Source organism: Bacillus rossius, chromosome 12 (genome assembly GCF_032445375.1).
Source record: "Bacillus rossius redtenbacheri isolate Brsri chromosome 12, Brsri_v3, whole genome shotgun sequence".
Classification (NCBI taxonomy): Eukaryota; Metazoa; Arthropoda; class Insecta; order Phasmatodea; family Bacillidae; genus Bacillus; species Bacillus rossius.
Window position 1 is genome coordinate 2,783,417 of NC_086339.1, and position 18,195 is coordinate 2,801,611.

Genomic DNA, 18,195 nt, shown 5'->3' on the forward strand with positions numbered 1-18,195 from the left:
AAGCTAGTCTCGAAATCTTTTCGCGAAAAAAAAAAAAAAACGCACGCACCTCGTTAGGTATAGGCCTGTCTCTAAGGCTATACTTAAGCGGTTCAACATTTTTGAAATGATAATTTCTCATGATTATTAATACTTTTTTTTTTTCTTTAATGCCAGGTGCAAAATGTCTGCTTTCTGCATTTGGTATAGGTATACACTTATGCTTAACCATCTCACAAGCAGAAAGCTTTGAGTAACGTAAAGTTCTACCGTTTAATTAACATTTCTCTCGACCACGCACTTATTGCCTTGCTAAGTCTTAAAATCCAAAGAGTTTTAAGGACAAATTTACGTTAAGTTATACATACTTGCATACCGCAAACAAATGCATGATAAAGTATATTTAGTAACTAACATGAAATGTAATTGCTACATGTTTTTTTTTTTCAGGACATCCTTGTTGTGTAGTGTGAGTTACACAAGTTACTTCACGTCTTCTTCATTACAGAGTGTGTCAAACGTCAATGAAAAATCCCGAAATCATAACTACAAATTACTTTACGTAGGCCCGTTAGGAATAATCAAGAATTATTATTGCATACCTACTATGAGCTTACTATTTCAAATTTCATTTCTTTCAATTATCACACCTATTAGCAGAAAACAATATAAACAAGCGAAGGCGTAATTAAAACCTAACGGAAACGATTAATTTAGGTAAATTAATTATTTGCGTCTTTAAAGGTTCAGCTGGAATGAATGTTGGAATAGGCTAAGACCTCAAAATTTTCTGCTGGGTTGTGGAATATGGCTTCATAAATGTCGGTGTTACTACAATAATCTTTATATTTTATTTGTCTGTACTTTTTCAAATTAGTAGTGCCAGAAGCCGAGAAAGTGCACTAAAATAGGCTAACCATTTTCGCTAATGACAGTTTTACACTTACGAAACATTTTTCTAGATGTAGCTATTCTTTAGTTATTGCAGCTTCTGCAGGTATTAAATTGGATATCAATAGGCCTATATGGAGAGAACTTCCCTGCAATCTACTGCTAGAGTAAGCCAAGCCCTATTTTTGTTTTTCCGGAGTTGGTAGGCCTACTTATCTTTATTCTATGCAGGTATTAACGTTGTAAAATTTAAAACACGTCTTACTTTCGCAATAGGTACGTTAGCTACATAAACGTGCATGTATGCAATTAAATAGGCCTACTACTATCTGCAATAATTAAAATAATACAATTTACGTTGTTTCTTAGAAATAGTAATTTTCAATAAAGTGCATTCGTAAAAATTTTACAAATAATGTAGGCTAGTAATTGTTACATTTATTATACACTTACTTTTAACGTAATGTTAAATACTTTAGTTACTAAAGAGGCTAATAGGTATTATTCTTAGTTTACACTCAAAAGATAGCGTAGAAGATGGGTTTTTGTTAAAGGTAATTAGCCCTAGCTACTGTGGACTATTACGTAACAAGTAGAGACACCTGTATTTCGCGATTTCATTTCATATCAAGGTATTTCACAAAACACTGTAGCTTTTTCTATAAGAGTCACGGCAAATTGTGAGGGTGCAGCAGTACGGTGACCACATTCTCATTGGCCCCGTCAAGAGCGGGACGACACCTCTCACCGACCTCAGCCAATAACCACAGGAGAAAAGCTACAGTATTTTGTGAAATACCTTGACACGAAATGTATTCGCGAAATACAGGTGTCTCTAGTAACCAGGTACTTGGCCTGAGTACTTACCGGGGAGAGGGTACCGGGTTTGAAGCTGCGGGCGGTGGTGCCGGGATGACGAGCAGGTGGGGGTGGTGCCCCCCTCGCAACGAGACTCTTCGCGCGCCACTGTCGGCAACTGGTGCTGCAGACGCCGAGACGCGACGCACCGCGCGGCAATTATTCGCGACGAAAACAAAAACAAGAAACAAAACGGTCGTTGCGCCTGTCAAGCCGTTGTTTTTTTGGAGAGTGTCGCGGGTAGTCGGTTGCTGCCCCCCCGTCGCGCGAGGCTACTACACGGGGCGGCCACGGGCCCTGACGCGACAGTCTCGCCCGTTCGCCCGCGAGCTTCCCAGCGCCGCCGCCAGATGTCAGCGCGGCGCGGCTGGCCCTAGATCCTCCCGCGCTCCGCGCCTGCGCAGTAGCCCGTGCGGCTAGATCCCCGCCCGCGCGCCTGCGCAGTCGCCCGACATGATGGCAGCGGGCCGCCGCGCGCCCATTGGCCCGCCGCCCCGCGCGGGGCGGGGCCTCGCCGGGAGGGGAGAGAGAGAGAGTCTGTAATAATTACGACATCACCGGGGGGAAAAAGGGGAAAAAGGGGAAAGGAACTGGAAGGGGGAGAACCCTCAGAGTCCTGAAGAGGAATAAGTCGGGGGTTCAAAACTCCTGGTATTTGTGGCATCCTGCCCTTGTGGCCCGTACATCTTGCTTGGCTCACGGCTGAGAGGACGCGCACAAAAAAAAAAGCATGAAGAGTTCGCTTTTAGAAGCTCGTTTAGTTTTTATTTATAGGACAATAAGAAAGACTGTCTCTCGCGGGAGGGGGGGAAGTTACAACAACACGGGCGAGGGTAGGCCTATACTTCAGAATATTCCGACCAGGGTTATTAGATCGCTAACCCGGTAGGTGAGGGGAGGGGGTGCAGGGCATCTTTCGGACGGGGAAGTTTCCCAGTTGTTGCCTGCGTGAATTACGGCGACTCGCGCTCTGCGGTTGCCTCGCCCGGGCTTTGAGACGCACCACAAAAGGGTTGAGGACCGACCCGGGTCTTGTTCGGGTAGCCGCCCCTCGCTCACTCGCGCTCTCGAGTCGGTAATTTACTTCTCCGTGCGTTGGCAAAAGCGACCGGCGCGTCTGCAGACGTGTGGACCCGTGGAAGGCAGCAGCTTTGCCGTGAAATTCAAATGAGTCGCCCGAGTCCCGGTAATCTGAAGCTGATTTATATTTTCAGGAGAATAGAAACGTGTTAATTGAATACAAAGTTGTCACCCCAGTGAAGGTTATCTCATTGCCTATACCTATTCTACCAAATGTGGTGAATAAAAATCATCTGTCTGTGTGTAAATCCCGTACGTGAATTATAAACAAACACTAATACAATTTTAAAATTAGGCTTTTATTCACCTTATTGCAATTACCGGTTAAAGGATAGAAAAATATTATCCTAGGAAAGTTTTAACAGTGGTAGACCCAACACTATACCTATAGGAAAAAGTCTTCAAATATGCCTTCTTAAACGTGGATTGAAATATTAATGGAAATTCACCCCTCATAAGATGTTTAAAAATTTTCCAGACTACAAAACAGAACAAATAATGAGAATGAATTAGAACTTACAATTAGTAAATTACAATATGCTTCAAATTTTTAAAATATGAGTTTTCTGATAACATTTAATGCGTGTAGTCTTAGACAAACATCTGTACCTTAGGAGGTACCTGCCTTTACTTTTACCAGCAAAACATCGAAGATGAAGCAGAGAGCACATATTAAGTTTCTCCTGCAATCATAAAATATAACATTAAGAAATGAACAAATACTCCGCTGCTTTATTTTAGATGTTGCAATTCTTAGTCTTGGAACACATTTTTTTTTAAATATCAACAAAATGTTTTGTAAACAAATAAAGTGATAGGATATGTATGCCTGACAAAAACGGGCGTTAGAAGCACTAGAGTGTTTCAATCACAGCCGAGAAGTTTCTGCAGGAAAAAAGAGGTCATCTAGTTCTCACATCCGAATTAATGACTAGTACCTATAGGCTATGCTACTGAATAACTTTTTAAATTATGGAAAAAATGATTTAATTTAAATATTTCTATGCCTAAGTTACCTACTTGGGTACTGCGGTATCTAAAATTAACGTATAAGCCTATATGTTTTAAATAATTTACTTATGATGTTGCAATTAAGTATATACGGAGAGACTGTTCCCACAGATGCATTTAGGCCTAGCCTACAAAACTAATTAGCCTAACCTAAACTGAGTAAAACCTTCGTAACAAACTATTTTGTAGGCTTCCTATAGTCTGAACTGGATTTGTTATACAGTGAAATCGATCGTGTAGGTACTCATAACAGAATATTCGAGTTGATAAAACGACTTGTTTAGGTCATTTAAATCTATCTTACAAGAAGAAACTTGTTTGTCTTACTGGTGCCATGTTACACAAAAATAATAATTTTTAGTTAAAGCAAACAAACGTTCCTTACACATATCCGTAGCTGTATTAGGTTTACGTTAATTCAAACGTGTAATATCAAATCAGTTCTTGAAAAATTATATTATATTCGTCTTATTGTAATTTTGTTACATATGCCTATTTAATGAAAAATAATTATTCATGTCCTAAAGCAGACTGCATATTACAAGCAGTTAACAGTATGAACTGAAGATGAACTGATATCGTTATCACACTTATCTTGATTAGAGCAAACACTGGTGTAATAGAGAACCACTATACTAAGGCCGCTGTTACGTGGCAATCGAACCACCTCTGTTCAACTCGTTCAAATATGTGATCGCGGTTACGCTCGCAATCAAACAAGTTCCATTTGAGATCAGACATCTTTGAACTAAACAGCTTGATAGATTCAAACATCTCCCTTGTGTTGTTTATTTACACGAAAAGCAATATTCACACTGTCAATAAAATAGTGAGACTTTTTCTTAATAACGTATTTAGCGTCTATCGCTATAAATAAAAGTTTGTTTTGCAAGTCAAATTATTGTAACCTCAATATAAATTCTAATCTCTAAACGAACCAATATCAAAGAAAAATATTACTAGCAAATAATCATATTATTTTTTATTTAATGTCAGATTTATTTATTTAGCATGAAAATTAATGTTTTTTTTTTCTTTTCCTTGAAGAAAGATCTTTCAAAGTACACATAGATACTTAATCCCGTAACATCTAGGACAGGAATTTACCTCGCGTACATATTAAAAAAAGATTCTACCTTTTACAGCAGTTCATTTTTGTAGCACTATAATTAGAATCATGTATGTTTTTAAATAGCTATCAAATATACAAAAAGTTGAAATTTTATATTTATATGTAAACACGAAAATCCAATTTCATCCACACATGAAAATACGGTTTATTTAATTGTAGGCTATTGTACGATGTAAACGGGCTTTTTGACAGTTTCCAAAATAACTGTTTGCAAACACGCGAAACCTTTTAACAGTAGATGAAACGTCCGCAGATGTAACTGATATTGTAAGTTCAGAATTAAGTTATGCACAAAACATAAAAAAATAAACAAACAATTTTTTTTAGCGAAGCCTTTTCAAAAAAAAAAAGCTTAGTATTTTTCAAATGTGTCAAATGGGAATTACTTTGTGAGCTATACGAGGGGAGCAGTGTCGGCAAGGCGTGACGTCACAGTGTAAACAGGCGGACACCCAGTGACAGCTGCGGACAAACACCCCCCCCCCCCTCCTATACACACATGACTTCGTCGATGCGAGAGGTGAGGGAACATACTGTGTTAGTTACATTCACGGCTTCGTTTCATTTGCCTGTATAGTTAAAAAAAAAGGGGTTTGTCTGTAAAGTTGGTTTACGGACGATAATTTTACGTGATAACGTCATAAGAAAACATTGATGAAAAATTGCATACTTTTTTTTAATTTTCAAATATTATTTATAGTTTTTGCAAATTTAATTTAAAAATTTGTATAAATATAATCATGAACAATTAGTTAAAAAGCCCGCCTTAACCTGTTTGATATTATAGGAGATTTTCTCGCACGGTGGTTGGCCGGTTCTTGCACGCTCGGCTCAGGCGAAACGTGACAATGAGTCATGCATGCTTTTTCCTGCGTGCAGCCGGCGTTAATCGATTTATAAAACGTTATCACGCCAAAAAAAAATCTTAAACATATTTGTTTGGAAACTAAGTAAAGTTGAACGAAAGCCCATTGGGTGTAATGTGTGAGTTCACTTGAAATTAACTCACAACATTTTCTGTCTTTGCAGCATCCACTTTCACAGACTTTGAATACGCTGTCTCTCGTGAATTGAACAAGTAGTTTTAGACACGCGCTGTTAGACTTTGTTGTGGGCTGCGGCAAGCTCAGTGTCTGATGCAAGCCTACTGAGAATCACAAGAGCGCAGCAACAAACCAATTTCGAAACTACTTTGCAACCGTTGTTTTGATTCAAGTGAAATACCGGACACCAGTTGGACGACGACTTTGTGACGTCACTGCTCGAACAAGCAATTTAACCACTATTTCTTTGAATCAACGAAAGTTTTCAATAAATACAAAACTAAATATATATAGGTAGGTACGTTTGGCTTGTTGTGGCGTTAAATATCATTCGTGGTTTCAATGCTTTGGTTTTACTATATAACAATTTTATGACTAAATTAAACGTTAAAAAAACTAAAAAATAAATAAACAGATGTTTCCATAGCATGTATATAGGTATTCTCTGTTTATTCCAACCACCAACATCTGATACCATTTTAGTGTATAATAGGGGTTATTAGCTTACTGTTTTTTTTTAGTTAAACAATTTGTTTTGGGGCTTCTTAAAATATAATTACTGGCGTTTGTTGCTGTTTATATCTTGCAATATTCGTGCAATATCGTGACTGACTTAGTTTATTTTATATTGATACCTTTCTACAACAGTGCGTTGTAATTGGTCGTTAAATGCTTCCTATTCGCGATCAGCAAAAACATTGACCGACGCGTCAATGCCTCTTCACTGATAAGAATTTTAACATTCAACTGACGAAGAACGCTGATCCAGAATCTTCGTAAATTTCCGGCCATCTTCGGAAACTTACGGACACTGTGCTCACTTACTTTGAGCATGAGTAGAGACCCGGAATTTTCGCGCATTCGTTTAGTCTCAAGCTAGAATGCAAACCTCCACACTGTCGCACTGTGTTCATGATTGGACCGCAGTTATCTGGACACGCCCCTCTACGACCGTGAGCCAACGATGTCCAGCTAGGAGAGAGTAAGCGAATCATGTAGTGCCAAATAACAAGATAAAAATGTTCTCGCTAAGAAATTAACCAATGGGAAAGTAAACATGGGTCGAGCACACCTATAACTTTGAATTCTATCCTGAGGCCAGAGGAATCTACGAAATTTCCGGGACTTTAAACACGAGTCCAAAAAAAACTTGTAGGCCTATATTAACAAAACAGTAAGCGCACTCTTGTTTCGTCAGTGTATGTGTTTATCTTCGTTTGGAACTAAACATTAAAACTCGGAAGTCGAAATACGACATATGTAGTTTCTACGAAAATTCCGTTATTTGTATAGGGACTGGAAAAATTCGCGTGTTCAATGACCTCCAGGATAGACTCCACGATCATTTTGCATACTCGGGCAAACGTCACCTGTTCATTGGCTGCTGACTTGTGAGGCGTCTCAATTGGGAGACTCTTGATTCGACATCGATTTGACCAAGGGTCTATAATTGGCCCACAGTCCTAGAGGTTAACAGTGAGCCAATAGCATAAGTTGCATAGAAATACAATTATTTGCATTTCAGCATGGCGTGAAATGAATCCGCGAATTTTTCCGGTCTCTAGTTATTTGAAATTACTAGGGACCGGAAAAATTCGCGGGTTAAATGAACTGTAGGATGAACTCCATAGTTCTACGTACACTCGGACAAATGCCACCCACCCATTGGCTGCTGTCTTGTGAGACGTCCCAACGTAGCGGCCTGTGATTCGATAAAGCTTTGCTTGGGTGTTTCTCATTGGCCCAGAGTCATCCGGGTGAGTTGTGAGCCAATAGCAGAGGCAGAACTGAGGTATAACGATTTGTATTTTAGCCTATCGCGAAATTAATTCGCTAATTTTTCCGGTCTCTAGAAATTACGAAGAACTATTCGTTTATTTGAGTTGAATTCCTCGTTGAAAAGTCCGTTAATGTACCTACTGTGATTTCTGACAGTGTAGCGCAGCAGTAGCCTTCGAAAACACGAATCTGTTTTTCTTTCCAGACTCTATATTTTGTTTTGTTTAGAGCCGTGCGCGTCCCTCCACCAGCCCCCGGCGCGGCGCGTGTAAGCAGGGGAGGGCGGGTGGTTGCGGCGCGCCTGGTAGCATCTCGCGCGACCCCAGATGGCGGGGCTCTTAATGGGCCGGCGCGCGCGACGAGCAGAGGGGGGGGGGGGGAGGGGTGCGTCCGGACGCGTGACGCGTGACGCCGGGCGCCGGTTTCCCGCCCAGTGGGCGCGTGATGCGGCGTCGCGTCGCCTGGGCGTCTCTCCGCTTCCCCCCCCTACCGGCCCCTGGAGGGCAGGCAGCCCGCCGCGCGCGTATCGACCCCTGGCGAGCAGGCCGCCCGCGCGCCGCGCCTGCCGCACACGGTTGCAGCCCCTCGCAGGCGCCCGCCCGCTCCCAGTACCAACGGCTAGAGACCGGAAAAAATTCGCGAATTCATTCCGCGATAGGCTAAAATACAAATAGTTACACCTCAGTGCTGCCTCTGACATTGGCTCAAAACTCACCTGGATGACTCTGGGCCAATGAGAAACGCCCGACCAAAGCATTATCGGATCACAGGCTGCTACGTTGGGACGTCTCACAAGACAGCAGCCAATGAGTGGGTGGCATTTGACCGAGTGTACTTAGAACTATGGAGTTCATCCTGCAGGTCATTGAACCCGAGAATGTTTCCGGTCCCTTCGTATAAATTATAACTAGGGGCAGGCATTTTTCGCGAAACGTTCTGAACACTTATTAGACTGCAACAAGGTGTACCCGCACCTGTGGTTTCTTCCTGGTGATTGGCGGCCGTCTGGCGAGAGAAATCGTTGCCTTGTTTGAACGGGCCACTCAGGACGCGTTTACTTCCGCACTGAATCATTGTGATCGGTGTTGTTACAAACGATAAGTACCTGGGAGAAACTCGCCCAATCACGAAAAGCAGACGATGCTATAGTGTTTTAATTTTCATCTAGTCTCAGAATCTTTTCGCGAAGTCTGCATGCCCCTAATTATTAGAGACCGGAAAACTTCGCGGGCTCAATGACCTCCAGGATAGACTCCAATATCCTCTACACACTCGGGCAAATGCCAACTGTTCATTGGCTGCTGACTTGTGAGTCGTCTCGACTGGGTGGCCTGTGATTCGGCACTTCTATGAGTGTCGGTCTCTAATTGGCCCTCAGTCCTCCAAGATTAACAGTGGACCAATGGCAGAAGCAGCACTAAAGGTATAATTATTTGAATTTTAGCATAACACGAAATGAACCCGCGAATTATTCAGGTGTCTAATGATAACATTGCAGACCAGCAAGTGGCGCGGAGGTCCGCCAGAGCGAGTCCCATAGAGTCGAGTCGGCGAAGAAAGACGCTGTCGTGTCGCAGACGAGGCTGTCGCCGGCCACAAAGCCGGCCGCTGGCCGCGCCCAGAGCTTGTCAAAGCAAGTGTCCACACCCCCCCCCCCCCCACCCCACCCGGGTCCCGCCGCGACAATGGGGTGTTAATACGACGGCTCGCGGGCGGAGTGTGGGGGCTGCAACGCGGATAGCCGCCTTCCAGAAGGTTCCTGAATGCCGTCCCGGGCTGCCCTTGCCAGAACTCCAGGCGTGTTTTCAAACAGCACCCTCACTCCCCCCCTACCCCCACACCCGCCTGACAGACTCACAACGACAACCGCCCGCATTTTCAAAAGCGTTTTTCTCTCTCGGCGAGGTATCGCAGGGTTTGTAGCACCCGCTTTCAAACACGGAACCCCGTGCGCTTTTGAAATTTGTCACCACCCTCCCCCCCCCCCCCACACACACACACACTTCCCCCCGTAGCGCAGAGCGCGGGACACGTCCAATTTGCGGCCCGACCCGCCTGTGTCCGCCGGGATTCGACCTCCGAGCGGGGATCGAGATATCTCGCGATAGGTCGATAGCGCTGTCGGGCTGTGTTCCGCGTGTCAAACATAAAAATGGGGTTTTTGTCTGTAAAGTTGGTTCACGGACGATAATTTCACGTGATAACGTCACAAGGAAAACATTGATGAAATAATTGAATATTTTTTTTTTTAAATTTTCAAATATTATTTACACTGTTTTTGCATAATTTAATTTAAATAACTTATTTAAATATAATCACGAACAATTAGTTAAATAAAAATGCCTCAACCTGTTTTGATATTATAGACGATTTTCTCGCACGGTGGTCGGCCTGGTTCTTGCACGCTCGGCTCAGGCGGAACGTGACACTTTCTCGTGCGTGCAGCCGGCGTTCATCGATTTATAAGACGTTATCACGTCAATCATTATATTTTCCGTATTCCCCCGGACAGTGGGAGCTATCTGTAGCAGTGACTTGTGAACCTTCTCTCCGTCAGAAGAAAGCCCGGCACTATGTTACTTATATTAACTTCTTAACGTAAGAGTTTATTTAATATTTATGTTAAACGTCTTTGGACGCGTCTTGGGGAAAAAAATAATGAGAGTGAATTTTTTACGACCGCGTCTGGACACTTACTAGCGCCGTGAGTAGCTAAATGACGAATTTACTCAAAATTAATATTTTTTTTTATTATACCACCATTACATGAAAAAAATTAGTTTTTCTTTTCAAATTCTCGTGGCACTACACTGTATTTTTTTTTGTAAATGGCACAGAAATATTCATGTAAGATTACAGATATTTGTAAATTTGTACATTATTAACAAGAAAACAACTGTATCACTACAAAGCAGTGTTCGCTATATAACTGGGTTCGTATACTTACCCGGGCATTTATGCTTTGTGTTGTCCCAGTGCCTCAAACAGTTAAAGTTATTTGTAAACCGTTCCTTGAATAACTTTCCAGTATTAACTGCACACATTAACAAGCATAATAAAATAAATAAAGTACAATTATTAAATATCCAAACATATTTTCCTTTGTTTGATAAAATTATGCTTGAATCAAAAAATCATATAAAATATAAAATTATCCGCCAATATTTGTAAAAGAAAAACTTTGTACTATCTCGAAAAAAAAAAGTATTTCATACACTCAAAAATAATCTTAGCCACGTGTTGTGCAAAGTTACAATATTTTTATTTTAGCATTACAAACTATTTCTTCGCAACTGGTTTCCAAAGGAATGTTTTATAAAAGTATATAACTTTTTCCCCCCTTTGTGGCGGTGTCAGCCGGGTCTTCGCACCTGGAGTCTGCCTTATTCTCCAGGGAAGGACCTCCGAGACAATACTGGACTCCAACGACCATCAGGACAAGAGTCCTCCGACGCTGTGTTGCTTGGCAACAGCGCATTATGGTATTATCTCTGAAAGATTTGTGCAATGGGAGCGCATGACTTGATGCAAGCTTTTGGACATACGTCATTGCTAAGCACATGTATGTCTGTAGAATAAAACTAAAAAAAAAAAAAAAACCAAAAGACAAAAACACAAATTAAGCAAAAAATTGCTGTTGTCAACGGGATATAAACACCACATAATATTCCATAACAGGAATATGGTAACCAAACAAAACAAAAACAAAGAAAAATGGACTGAGAGAACGAAAAAAAAAACCACAAATGATGACAGCACAAAAATATTGAACCCAATGTGGGATGCGCCGAGTACCAGTTGGGTAAACATGCCCTGATGTTTGGGACTTACAAAAAAAAATACTCGGCCGAGAAAGGTTGTGGCAACAAAATGGGTCAGTCCGCGCCGCTAGCCACTTGAGACACGTCACTCACCGCCTGAGTGAGGTATTACGAGGAGCGTAGATTGTTAGATGTCTGCTCCACGAATCCTTGAACTACCCCGGTTTGAAAGGTGGAATAAACCTGTTATTTTCAGGTATTCTCAGCTTCCTCTCACCATGACTTGTTTACTCGAACACACGAGGTGGCAAAACAAATAAAAAAATACAATACATGCAACAACAACAAATTTTACTGACGGTAATTGAACCATTACAACTTGCCTTTTAACTTAAGTAACAACAACCCAATTTGTCAACTTGATTTATTGGATTGTGATTTTTTTTTCTCGTGGGGCTGCCTCAAGACTCGGCCAAGGACATAGCTGAGATGTCGCAGCGATCAGTGGATTAGAAGAATGTATATCAGTAGGGACCGGAAAAATTCGCGGGTTCAATGACCTGCAGGATCAACTCCATAGTTCTACGTACACTCGGTCAAATGCCACCCACTCATTGGCTGCTGTCTTGTGAGACGTCCCAACGTAGCAGCCTGTATTTCGATAAAGCTTTGGTCGGGCGTTTCTCATTGGCCCAGAGTCCTCCAGATGAGTTGTGAGCCAATAGCAGAGGCAGCACTGAGGTACCTATAACTATTTGTATTGTAGCCTATCGCGAAATAAATTCGCGAATTTTTCCGGTCTCTACTTATAACCGTGTAGAGACCTGCAAAATTCGCGGTTTCGATGGCCTTCAGGATAGACTGCACATACCCCTGTACACTCGGGCAAATAACGCAAGTTCATTGGCTACCGACTTGTAAGTCGTCTCAGATGGTTTGTCTGTGATTCGATCCTTCTTTGGTTGAGGGTTTATAACTGGTTGATAGAGACATGCAAAATTCGCGGATTCATTTCGCGATAGCCTAGCATCAAAACTATACCTTCGTACCGCTTCTGCGATTGGCCCACATTTTATCCGGGGAACTGTGAGCCAATGAGAAACACTAAACCAAGAAAGTGCCGAATTACGTACAGCCTAGTTGAGACGTCTCACGCGTCAGTAGCCAATGAACAGGTGTCATTTCCGCGAGTATTTAAAGGACTGTGGAGTCTATCCTAGAGGTCAATGAATCCGCGAATTTTGCAGGTCTCTGCTGGTTGAGATTCGTCCAGATGAACAGTAATCCAATAGCAAAATTATCTAAGAGGTAGGGGCCTATATGTGTTTAAATTCTAGCCTATCACCGAATGAATCCGCGAATTTTACAGGTCCCTACTTATTAGGTTAGTCTTGGCAGTGTCGGACGGTGGCATCGAAACGTTACGTCGTGGTGTTGGATCGCATGGTGTGTGTGTGTGTGTGTGTGTGTGTGTGTGTGTGCACGCAGTCAGCAGTAGGGGGAGAGGGCGTGTGTGTGTGTTGGAAGGGGGGGAGGTTGTGCTTTTTGCGGGCCGTAATCTACACAGCGACAGCAGCGCGCGGGTCTAATGCCGCACGCGCTGGATTACCGTCGCCTGCCCGTGGGGTGCAGCTGTGGGGAGGGGTGGTGCGAGGGAGAGCACAGCTGCTCAGGCGCAGTGCAACCCGACACCAACTACCCCCTCCCCTGCTCCAGCGGCCTTATTAGCTCGACGAATGACTGCAGCCTCCAGTCACGTGGGACGTCGTCTGCCAGTTCAGGGCCGCTGTTACCTCCCCCTCCCTCGTACTCATTCCTCACTCTGTAGCGTGAGGTGCTGAACAGTAGAGACCGGAAAAATTCGCGGATTCCTTTCATGACACGCTAAAATTCAAATAATGGTATTTTTATGTGACTTCTGCTATTGGTTCACTGTTAACCTGGAGGACTGTGGGCCAATTACAGACCCTCGGTCAAAGCGGTGTCGAATCACGAGTCTCCCAATTGAGACGCCTCACAAGTCGGTAGCCAATGAACAGGTGACGTTTGCCCGAGAATGCACAGGATCGTGGAGTCTATCCTGGAGGCCATTGAATACGCGAATTTTTCCAGTCCCTACTCATTGGCCGCTTCCGCGAACAGGGCTTTTTAATTATTTATTAATTTGGACTGGGTCGCCTGCGTTTCAGGAACACCACACTGAATTGGAACGAGCTCTTTGATCCAATAAAGTGATTTTCATTATAAGTCCTACTAGCAAACATCTGCTGGACTGACAAATCAGGACTTTGCTAAACGTTATTCACTCCAATTGCATAATCAGTATTATTTAACTGCAAACGTTTTAGAAATTAACATCAATAAATTTTACTAACAATTTCTCTGGAGCAGTTTCGACTTACACTGATTTCAAGCGGTTTCATTATTTCGCATTTATAATGTGATTATTTATTTTAATTTTTCTCTCATAGTCCTCAAGGGAGCGTAAACAAACACTGGTTCGATCAAAGATTAGAAAATACACAGGTGGAGTATAAGGTCCGATTCTAGACGAGGTGAAGCCAAAAGGGAAGTGGGATTTCAGTGTACTACATATACCAATATGGCGGCCGTTTGTTTACAAATGTAACAGCTGTAAACAAATTTCAACTCACATCATTACATCTGTATTATGAAGATTCGTTTTTCACTTTTAATATATATAAACATATTAATCAGTAATATTGTTATTTAACTTTATTCCGAACAGCTTATCTACAGTCGTTAATAAAACCAGGCTAAAAGAGCTGATACAAATATAAACAAACGTCCGCCATATTGGTATGTGAAAGTCAGAAAAAATGGCGGGAATAACAGCTTTACATCTGGTGGCTAATGCTCCATCTTTATCGCTTACCAATCCCTGGGTTCGACCAATGAAGAGGAGTTTATGTGTGTGCCTTGAAATTCCACGCGACATATGTTAAATAAACACAAGACACCTAGGAAATTAATGAAATTCACAATAGTAAGGAAAACATAACCTTTATAAACATGGGTTTGAATGCCAGCTGGAGGGATATGGTAACAGTCTTCATTAACAGTATCAAAGCAACATAAGGCACCCGTCTAATATGACCTGATCAGCTACCATTTTGTTATAAATACTCGCAGCCATATGCAGGGTGTCCCAACATCTGTAATAACATTTCCCTAACTATCCATGATCAAAATTTTAAATTTATATGACAATTTTTTAAAAATTATTTTTCTATTTTGCAATATTCTGAAATAAAGTAAATCCATACCTACCTTATATTACAGGGAGAAGCCAATAGTGGAACTTCATGAGATTTGAACCTGTTAATACTCACGTGTCTACGTGGCTTGCTTTCAGTGCCATGGTATCCTTTTTCACTCCAGGGAGTATAAATCACGTAGCACTACAGTGGCCAAGTGTTGTCCTTTAGGGGTTGACGTATCTTTTGTAATTATATTAAATGTCGGAGATAAATTATACAGTCTACACATAGCATTAATATAGACACAACCTAACATATCTCCTGTAGTTAAATGTCCATGTGATTCAAACATGTGATTCATAAAGCCATGGTTCACGGCCTGCTTGTAGATTCCTCACGTTTATACAATGTCAGAAAATAATAGTAAGTCCACAAGTTGTAAAGTTGTATAGATATTGTTTTAGTGCAGACAATGAATCCTTAGTTAAACTGTTACCATGTACTTTTTTTTATTAAAATAATTTAGTGTTTTGTGTTTATGTTTTCTGTAATGATTTCTTGTTTTTATTTTTTGTACCTGTCATTTGTTCCAATATAAATTTTAAATTAATAATTATAATTAATAAACTGCCGGCAGGGCCGGAACTAGGAGATTCGTTAGGGGGGGCAAAGCTTAATTTGCCGCCCCCTCCTTACCAACATTTTAAAATACCCTTTTTCGTTAGAAGCGGTGGTTGAAATGATACCATTCACTTATACATAATTGAGAACTTTTATTTATCAAGTACACTAATTGGAAAACTAATACAATTACATTTTTTATTATAATGAAGTAGACTGTTATCAAACTATTGTTTATTGTTTGCACAACAGTGAAAATTAATGTCTTACCAATAAGTTTATTAAGTATTAAAATTACATAAGGAACATGTGATTCTGAATTAAGTATAATATTGTATTGATAACCATACAAAGAAATTCAGTTCAAAATTTAATTTTTCAAGCATGATTAGCTGCAAAAGTGTTAATAATATCATCAAAATTGATCAAAGCAGCTCGTTTGTGTTCAATAGATATAATACTTAGATTTGTTAATCTCTGCTGGCCCATCGTGCTTCTCAAATAGCTTTTAATAAGTTTAAGTTTACTAAAACTTCTTTCACCTGATGCAATTGTAACTGGAAGGGTGAAAAACATTCTCAGAGCAGTAGTAATGTTAGGATGTGGCTCCTCCAGTTTATTTTTGTAGATAAGGCTCAACATTGCTGATGCTGTAGCATCTTTTAATTCATAGTCTACTGTTAATGCATGATGCTTAAAACTTTCAATTTCAAATACGAATTCTTCTTTGTTAAGATCGGCATTGTGTTTCCTAATTCTGCTGCTTTGACTTTTAAATCTTCTACTTCCATTTTATGAATTTGAACACCACTAAAAATCAAAACTTATTGTTAATGTTCTCCAAAGCCTGTTACTCAGTTCCATAATTAATCTGTCAATGACTTTCAACATTACTTGATGTAAGTTTTTTGGACATACGCCATTGCTAAGCACTTTTTCTGTAGAAGAAAACTAAAAAATAAAATAAATAAATAAGTAAAAATAACCAAAAGACAAAAAGCACAAATTAAGCAAAAAATTGCTGTTGTCAACAGAATATAAACACCACAAAATATTCCGTAACAGGAATATGGTCAACAAACAAAGAAAAACAAAGAAAAATGTACTAAGAGAACGAAAAAAAAAACCACAAATCATGACAACACAAAAATATTGAACCAAAAAAAAAAAATTCAGCACAATGGTTGAAACGAGACAAAAACACGACAAAACGAAAAGACGAAACAAACACAATAGTTTTCCAAAACTGAATAGAACGATAAAAACCCCACAAATGATGACAGCACAAAAATATTGAACCCAAAAAAATTCAGCACAACAGTTGAAACGAGACAATAACACGACAAAACGAAAAGACGACACAAACACAATAGTTTTTCCAAAACAGAAAAAAGCGACGTTTCGGGAACTGCTATCTGCTCCCGTCCTCAGGCAAAGACGCACATGGTACGAAAACACAGGAGCGACTGAGTAGGGGCTGGAAAAATGAGGGTATCTATCAGAGAAAGGGCTACATCTTGCTCAGCCAAGTGATCACCCGCGCAACGGGTCCTTGAGATACCAGCTCTCATCGCAGTGGTTTTACTCACTCCAGAACACGAATTATGGTAAAACTTGTTTCTTAGAGTGAAGTAACGCATTTGAAGTACGTTTATATTTACAAATTATGCATAATCAAGTTAAATAGAATTTCTTAATTTCTTGGCTAACTTATTGGTTGCGATATGTACACTTTCAAAACTTTTTTTAATGACTAGTTTCAACTTGTTTTAGTGAACCACTTTTCATATTTTGCCACCCCATGATATTTACCGCCCGGGGCACATGCCCCCCATGCCCCCCCTTAGTTCCGGCCCTGACTGCCGGTACCTATAATAATCATTCGGAATATCTATTGATTTTCATTATTAATTACAATTTATCTCAATTATTTTACTAAGTTAAATGATCAATTTAATACGTGTATTTATATTAATAATGACTACTGAATATTTATTCACATTTTGTAAATTTGATTGAATTTATAGATTATCAACCATTTTTATAATATGACTCCGGTCCTCATTATTTTACTTCTATTATTTATTTGCGTGCAAGGTGAAAGTTAATTTTTTATTATGCCAAGTATAAATAATCCTAAAGTGCGTACATAAGTTCATGCACCCATGTTTTTCAATGCTAAAATTCTTATTTATTTTAAAAATTGCCTTCTGAAATATATTCCTGTACCCACCACCGACCAACCGTGACTGGCCGAATGGCCTCCACTCTTCATTTGGAAGTGGCTGTTTGCCAAACCACCTGGTGGAGGCAATCGTAGGTCTGCAATCGTACAGAGCCTGAGGACCTTTAAAAGTTTCCGTAACTAAAACTAGGCTTATTGAGATAAAAGTCCCCGTTTTGTAAGGGCAGAATCATGTTAGTAAAATGATTTAAAGGGCTTTGTTTTCCTTAATTATTTCTGTAAACTATCTAAAAAAAAATTTGGGTTGTGCTCTTACCAATTATTTTCGAAATTGGAAACATTGGCTTCAAACCACATTCACACCAACAATTTTCAGGAAGATGTTATATAGCTCACGGTTTGCAATCAGTGACAAAAAAAAAAAGACGCACTTGGTGAGAGGACATAGATCAACTCGGTTTTTAAATTATCCTTGCAAGCCCTACGTTATGCTCAACAATATTATCGTAGTTTCTTTCATTTTCCTATTGCTTGTCAACCTGTACTTCACCATAGTTCACGACTTGGATGTGTCAACCTTGTCTATGGCTTTGTTGCACATTCAGTGTCTAGATACCCATTAAAATGCAGATCA

General features: G+C 40.5%; 1 protein-coding gene across 1 annotated transcript in view; it reads left to right on the plus strand.

Moving 5' to 3' along the window:
• Positions 1 to 18,195, plus strand: part of LOC134537381 (uncharacterized) — an 843,397-nt gene that overhangs the window by 163,032 nt on the left and 662,170 nt on the right. The gene's annotated exons all lie outside the window — the stretch shown is intronic.